At 39.7% G+C, this 8,593-nt stretch overlaps 1 pseudogene; it reads right to left on the bottom strand.

Annotated features, from left to right (window-relative positions):
- Positions 1 to 478: 478 nt before the first annotated feature.
- Positions 479 to 7,781, bottom strand: LOC131399551 (kanadaptin-like; annotated as a pseudogene).
- Between the last annotated feature and the right edge of the window lie 812 nt (positions 7,782 to 8,593).

Raw genomic sequence — 8,593 nt, 5'->3', positions numbered from 1 at the left:
AGATAGCATTTTAAAGCAAATATTTGAAATATTTGATAAATTAAAAATCAATTCACATTAAAAAAATTCAAAAATGCAATCTCCAAATCTGTTCGTTGCTAAAGGAGAAGATACTTGTAATCTAGAAAGGAAATATCCTACTTTTGTTATAGTCTAAAATTTTTTGAATTAGAAAAACAATAAAATCAAGAAATAGCATGGTGAACACAGCATACCAAAGTATTTCTCTCCTTCTCAAGTTAATTTTTTTTGCCTTCTCATTTAATAGAGTCACCTGTCTCATTTCAGTAATTTTCATAATATATTGTTCCATTTTTATATATGTACACAAACAGTTTTAAACATAAATACCAAACTTGGGAGACTAAGATAAGTAGATAAATTCAGAAGGCAAGAGCATGGAAGAAAAGACCAATCACCACATTTTACAAATGATCATCTGAACACTTTCTCTGGCCATTCGCCTTGATATAGTATTCTAAATAGCCCATGCCACTTGATCTACAAAGTCTTCCTTTGGGATTCTGAAGGAATCAAAAGCCATATTGTCATGAAGATGGGAGCTGCCACCACGACGTTGGCCTTCAGGTGGGACCCATCCACAGTAGTTCTGGATGTTTGGAGGAAGGAAAGTGTTGGTGGAAGTTTGCTTGGACTGAAGAATCTTCAACTCTTCTCTGTTTTTCTCACATTCATTTTTTTGATGCCGAGGGTTTCTTGAGTGTTGGAGTTGTTTGGCAAATCTTTTGATTGTAATTATTCTGTTCCATCTGGCTGAGACATGTTTTCCTGGTTTTCTGTTTCTCTTGAGCATGTTAGATCTGTAGGAAGACTCATTTCTTGCACTGCTTCTTCTGACTCTAACTTCTGCTGTAGCCTACTGTTTCCACCACCATTTTTTTCTTTTCATCCTTCTCCTCTTCCTTCTCTTCCTCCTCCTCAGCCTCCTCTTCCTCCACATCACACTCATCTTTCACTCTTATTTGAGTCAGAGGGAGTCCTGGGTGCTTGGGGGGTAAATTTCCTATAGTTCCAGATTTTGATTTGAATTTGTGTCCCATTTTCCATGGCACCAAAGAGAATCAATGCAAGCTTTTTAGCTTTTCTTCCACAACTTTGGTGTGATTTTCAGTCTTTTTTAGCTCTGTGTCTCTGTGAGCTTTACAATTTTATCAAACACTTAAGTCTCTGTCGTTGTTTCCTGAGTTCCAAGTTCTCAAGTAGTTTCCTCTGTGACCCACCAACTAATGTGCTCGCTGATTGCATTTCTGACACCAAAGCATCTAAAGAATCCTGAGATGGTGGCTCTACTTTGCTTGAGGCTTTCAGCCTCCCAGAGATGTCAGAGCATTTTTCTTCAGCATCATTGAAGTTTGCAACCAATGATTAAAAGGTCTCGGACTTCTTGTCAATTTCTCAGCCTTCTTCATTTGGTTCAGAGGTTTCTTCTCAACCAGGTCAGTCGGATCAAGGAATCTGTCGTCATCACTATTATAAAAAACATCATCTTGGCTTTCCTTTTCTGAGATACTGCCTCTCAAAGCAGCAGCAATCCTAAATATAGCAGATCTGACAAGCTTGCAGGGCCCCTGAGATCATTGCCTTTTTTTTTTTCATTCCTGAATGAGTGGCTTCAGCCACCAGTTGTTTTCAGTTGAACCTAATTTTCCCCTGCAGCAAGAAGTGCTATGTCCCTGTTCATCAAATTCGTATTCTAATTCTACTCCTTCTGAGTTAAAAAAAAAAAAAATTGAGAAGCTTCTTTTGGATCGTTTATATAAAAGACCTCTCCTTCCTGCTGCAATTCTAAGACAATAGAGTTCTTTCTCATCAACTTCAGCTTCTACAGCATCTTCTCTTATTCTTCATCTCATTTTTACTAGTATTTCTCTTCCTTCCAGTAATATCCATTTTCTCTTCTTCATCTGAGTCTTCTGACATCTTCCCAGCATCCTTTGTTGTAGCTTTGCCCAGTTCCTTCAATTGTCTTACTGTTCACTCGGATGCTGTCTCTCCCTCTGGTCCTTGCAGAATAAAGAGCTGATGCTACCTCCAAAGCTAAGAACGTGCCCCAGTAGACCTGACAATAGGTGCACTGTGGCATTTGGGTTTTGTTGAGAAAAGTGTCATCCCTGAGTGCTTCCCATATCATAGAGATAGAAGACAGGCCCCTGGCGATAGCATTGTGTTTCAGGGCCAGATGGCTTGTGCTGCAACATGACCCAGAATAGAGTTACTAAAGAATGCTCTGGACACATGTCACAACTAGGCAGTGGCCCAAAAAGGCAGCAATTTGTCCTTTCAGGCTACGGGTGCCAAGAACGATGCTACTTTTCAGGGTCTGCAGGCCATAGGGGGCCGTGGCTGAGCTTCCAGGGGAAGAAGCCACTGTGAGTGGTGAAATATAACTGGTCCTCCTGTGGGACCCTAGGAATCAAGATCCCACAGCACCGTGGGTCTTGCCTTCTTCACCTCCTCAGGTTTGAGGGACTGGTGGCCCACCGTCCCCCTGCACTGATAGGGGCACTAGCAGGGCTTGGCTTCTTCTTTTTTTTTTTTTTGTGAGGAAGATTCGGCCCTGACCTAACATCTGTGCCCATGTGTGCCCATCTTCCTCTATTTTGTATATGAGGTGCCGCCACAGCATGGCTTGATGAGCAGTGCGTAGGTCTGTGGCTGGGATCCGAAACTTTGAACCCCAGGTCACCTAAGTGGAGTGCGCAAACTTAACCACTATGCCACCAGGCCGGCGCCCAAGGCTGGCTTCTTGAAATCACTTTAACATTGCGACTCTGATGGGGAAGAGGGATCAGAATCGATTTTTGATTCATCAGTTATATTAAAAACAACAGCAAAATCTACCTGTGTGTTTCTTTGGAAGTGTTGTATAAGATGTACTCTGTGTTTCTTAAGGAAGGAGTTTGACTCGACTTTTTCAGAAGTCAAGGTAGTATTTTAAGTATTCCATACTTAAAACCATTTGGCTTTGGAAACTCTTTTTATGTAGCATTTATCCTTTGTAATAGAATTAATAAATTTGAAGGAGGCATGCATGTTGGTCTTTACTATGGAATGATGAGCTATGATGCAGAAAAATAATTATATATTCCTTGTTAATTTTTTATACAAGTGAGATCAATCACATTTAATTAATACAAAATGTAACCTTAAAAGGGGAAAGGGTATTTTAAACTTGATATGTAAAAGCAAAAAAGTGCAACCCATCCATTTACATTATTGGAAAAGGAGATGAGGTCCACTCCCAGCCCATAGAAAACGAGAAATAGGAAGCTGTTAAGTAAAATTATTTTAAGTCAATATGATTTATTATTAGTTTCTGGGTGGAAGAAAACTAGCTATGGGGTTTTAGCTGCAGCCTTAGGCTTAAACCACCCTGTTGGCTATTCCAAAAATTAATTTCATTTGAAATTGTTGGCCCGAGCCCACACAAGCCATGAGAAATCTAGGCAGAGATGTTAAGCAGATTTACCCTGGGCTTGGTCAGGATCTAGTTCACACTTCCCCCTGCTCGCTGAGACTCTTTTACACTCACCTCGAAGTGAGGCAAATTTGTCACATTCAAAGTTCAGAGCAATTAAACCTCCAGGAACAGCAGATGGGTGAAACAAGGGCCCCCAGATTGTGTCCCTGGATGATGGACAGCAGGCTGCTCTGGGCTGTGCACCTGTGAGAGTGTTTGCACGGTCAAGTGTGCTAGAGTGGCTTTAGGGAGGTGGGGGATCTCCCTCATCCACCCCTACCCACTTCCAATGTTGCAAGACTCAACCAGGAGGCCAGGAATCTCACCTCTGCTGACTAGTGCTCATGTAAGTTAACAATGTTTGCAATGTAATGTCTGCTCCGTTAGTTATGGTGTCCTGTGTGTGTACCTGAGGTCCTCCAGGGGAAATCTTCAGAGTTATTGATGGGAACTTCAGGTTATTTTAAACACATACAATAGAGCCATTTCATTCTTCCTTCACTGGTTGTCCATGAATTATTGTCTGAGTGCTTTAGTATTTTATTGTAAAGCCGGAGCTTAGAACATTACCGTAACTTACCATATCCAAGGCAAAGTGTGCAGAAGGACTCCCAACTGGGGGACAGGAGACCTGGGTTTTGGTCTCCACTGTGCCAGAACTTGCAATACCTCCTCGGACAAGTTACCTCAATTTCTCTTCATTTCAATTTTGGGGTTCTGTACATTGTAAAAGCTCACTGTTAACACTAAAAGTAGTTCTATAACTCAGAGTTTGCTTATGTGAAATAAAGCTAGAATATTGCAATGATGTTATTTGAATTTTTTTTAATATTTCTTTGGATCCTATTTGATTTCTTTGATCTCACATGGTATAGTCAATATATCAGTCTATAGAAGTAAATTATCCTGATCTTTTATCTGTATGACACCAAATTAATTTGGCTGAAGTTCTTACTATCTTGACTGATAGTGTCAAGTGATGGGTGGTGTCAAGTTAGGGGTGAGTTTTCTCACTGACCCTGTTGTATGACTGGGAGGGCCATGTGGGCTTCTACAAGGGTTGGGAAGATTCATGATGGGGACACTAGCACAGCTCTGCTCCATGGCTTCGCAAACGATACAATTCCTCCTAGGTACGTTTCACAGTGCACGGGGGGGGGGGGGGGGGGTGTTCAGCCAGAATTGGGTGGTGGAAAACTAGGTTGAAGGCAAACTCTTTTGTCGTATTTAGGTCTAATCCTTTCCATGTAAATTATATATGAAGAGGAAACATACCATAAATTAAGTGATATACACATGCTAAAGTGTTATCACTTTTTCCTTTGTGCGTAAATATGTGGAGAGTAATACAGAAGATAAGATAGAATGGGAGAAAAGAATAAATGCCTTTTGTATTTATGGAGAATAGTGGCTCTGCAAGTAAAAATAGTTCAATTCAATAAATGATCTGAGTCAATTGGTTTCAATATCAAGTAGATAGATAGATAGATAGATAGATACATAGATAGTTATAATATTGGCTAGCTACCTGCTTTATGCTGAGAATATATTCTCATTATTTTGATCAGGTTTGAACCCACTCCAAAGGGCCGGCCCTGTGGCTTAGCGGTTCAGTGAGCGCGCTTCACTACTGGCGGCCCGGGTTCGGATCCCGGGTGCGCACTGACGCACCACTTCTCCGGCCATGCTGAGGTGGCGTCCCACATACAGCAACTAGCAGGATGTGCAACTATGGCATACAACTATCTACTGGGGCTTTGGGGGGAAAAAATAAATAAATAAAATTATAAAAAAAAAAAACCCACGCCAAAAACAAATTATAATTGTTCTAAATTGAATTTCATTCTTGACTAGTATAAATGAATGATGAATGTATTGAATGTTTAATGGATGATTGCAGTGGCTAGTAAGGAACTGCTAATTCTTTTGTTTGAGATGACTTTTTTCTGAGGTAATTATTTTATAATTAGTATTAATTTATAGTAATGAAATGTCTTACTAATGAAGAAAGTCCTGAATAATGTGTTGACTAATAGCATATGTTGAATTAATGATTTAGTATAATTTGAGGATAATAATTAAATTCATGTTATTTTGACTCTGACAGTGAAATACATCACTCAGAAAATTTTGGAGTACATGGTATTTTTTACAGAGAAATTCTGCATTTATATTTCAAAAGCAGAGATAGAAATGTTCTAAGTATATTATGGGAAAGGTCTACTTATCTGCTGATTTACTATGTGCTTGGAATATGTGAAACTAATTAGTTAAACATTTCAACCATTCAATCTAGCTAATGTTATTAAACATTATACAACTTAAAAGCATATTCCATGTTGAAGGGGCTGGCCCAGTGGCGTAGTGGTTAAGTTCACATGCTCCACTTCGTCGGCCCGGGGTTTGCAGGTTCGGATCCCCGGGGCAGACTGATGCACTACTTGTCAAGCTATACTGTGGCGGCATCCCATATAAAGTAGAGGAAGATGGGCACAGATGTTAGCCCAGGGCCAATCTTCCTCAGCAAAAAGAGGAGGACTGGCAGCGGATGTTAGCTCAGGGCTAATCTTCCTCACAAAAAAATAATATATATATATATATATATATTCCATGTTGAAAAGTTAACAATAATAATAATAATAATAACCCTCATTAAATAATTACAATGTCACAAGTCAGGGCATGAGTGTAGGGCTGCCCAGAAACTTTTACCCTAGATTTATTTTAGTGTGGGTAGAAAGAAAAATGCTGCCTTTACCAGATTCTATGATTTTAATCTATGGATTTCAGGATTTTGGATTATCATAGGTATAGAACACATAAAAAGCCTAGAAAGAGAACTCAAATATGACAATGTAAAATAATCAGAGAAGAAGAACTATCTGTACTGTAAATTAGAGACTAATAAAGCACATGTGTAATCATGTTCTAATTGTAATCAGTAAATCAAAGGCATTTAGGTAAATGGAGAATCACTGTGGATTGAGGCTGCTCAAGTTGACACAGAGGACTGCAGGCTTGGAGCTGGGCTCCAGTGGTTATGCAAGATTCACAGGGAAAACAAGGATGCTCTGGATGTTGTGAAAAGCACAAGCAGAGGGAACTTAGCACAGCCTAGTGTAGCACTGTCTCCTAGAAATATAATGTCAGCTGCAAATGCAAAGTACAGAGGTAATTTTACATTTTCTAGTGGTCACATTAAGAAAAGTTACAGCAAACAAGTGAAATTAAGCTTAATAATATATTTTATGTAACCCAGTATATTCAAAATACTATGATTTTAACATGTAATCAATGTAAAAACTATCAATGAGATATTTTGCATTTTTCACACTAAGTCCCTGACGTCCAGTATGTATTTTACTCTCACAGAGCATCTCACTTTGGACTAACAACATTTCGAGTGTTCAATAACCACAGGGGGCTGGCTGGTACTAGAAGGTCAGCCTCAGCCTCTCCCCTCAGGCCCAGCTGGCCGTGCACTCTCATCAGTGTTTTGAGTGAAGAATTTCTTAGTGGATTCATGTAATGCGTTCACAAGAAAATCAGAAAAGCAAAAAATACCCTGATAGTTGAGAACAATGTACAAATATTACAGAAGTCTAATCCAAAGGGCACTTTTTGAGCCCCGTCTTATTGGAACCTCTCTGTTACATTTGCCACGATAGACTACTTCCTCCTTCTTATAACTACACACTGATGGCTCTCTCCTGTTTCACCTACTACTACATATTTTGTGTGTTAATTAGACCCTGTTTCTCTGCTCTTCAATGTTGGTGTTTTGCAGGGCTCTCTTTTTGGATCCCCACTTTGTTCTCATTCCACAAACTCTCGCAGGAGTATCTCAAGCTCTTATATATGCTGATATCACTGAAATCTTATCTCTAGGACTTACATCTTTTGTAAACTTTTATTTCCAAATGCCTGCTGGACGTGTCCGACTGGATGTTTTACGAGCACATGAACCCATCATCCTTCCTTCCACATAGATTCCTCCAGTCTATATTTCATCTTGTATCACCACCATTCATTCAATTCAAAACCTGATAGTGAACCTGGATGCTCCCCACTCTCTTGCTAATCATCAGATGCTACTGATTTCACCAACTTAATATATATCAGTCCTTCCCTCCCTCCATTCCAGTAAAACTGGCTCAATTCGCTTGCCTCCTGCCTATTTCTTAGAGTGAGGCAAAATCTTCATTGATTCAATGTTCCACTAACCATCAAATCCATTCAAATTCATCAAATCCATTGTCCCAGCTTCTATCAAAGGGATGGAAAATGAAACATTGCCCATCTTTGCTCTCTTGCTTGAAACACTTCAGTGGCTGCCGCTGCTTGAAGAATGAGGCGCTCTGGTCCTTCACGTCCTCTTTACTGACTTGCTCTTTGACTTTATTCCCCACCACTTTCAGAATTGAACCTCACACTCTACCAATACAAGACTCCATCTAGCTCTACACGAACATCATGCCGTGTGTGTCTACCGAGTTGTGTGAGTTGTGCTTACATGACTCCTTTTTTTCCTTTCCTTTCTTCACCCCTGGACTCTTACTCATCCATCAAGAGCCCACATATGTATCACATCATTTCCTGAAAGGGTTGTAAATTGGCCACCGTCAAAGACTGCTTCAGACTGGGCTGGGTACTCTTGTAACATACCTCTATCACAGTATCAGACACATATGTTAAATTATTTAATGTATGTCTCTGCCACCAAGCTGGACATATCTAGAGAAAAGTAATCAGTCATGTCCTATCATCTTTATAGATTTGATATCTTGCACAGTGCTTTTTATAAAGATTTGATTAACTCAATGCAATCAGGGTAAAAACACAAATATTTGAATGTGCACACTTACACATAGAAACATCTGCACACATGTACACTCCAGCAAAGTAGAGGTTACTTAGATTAAAAGGAGCACATGTAAAGAGACTGAAACATTGTAGTCAATTAACAGCTTAATATGTGTGGACAGTGAACAGCAGCTCCCTCACAACATGATTTGGGTTTAGGTTGCCTTATTTGAAAAATATGTGACAGTTTCACCTCTAACCTTCCTTGTCAACACCCAAGGGACTGTCTTTAGTTCTAGGAGAACAGAG

The sequence above is a fragment of the Diceros bicornis genome, chromosome 38 (genome assembly GCF_020826845.1).
Source record: "Diceros bicornis minor isolate mBicDic1 chromosome 38, mDicBic1.mat.cur, whole genome shotgun sequence".
In the NCBI taxonomy this organism is placed as follows: Eukaryota; Metazoa; Chordata; class Mammalia; order Perissodactyla; family Rhinocerotidae; genus Diceros; species Diceros bicornis.
Note: the sequence above shows the minus strand (reverse complement) of the source record. Positions and strands in the feature narration are given on the sequence as shown.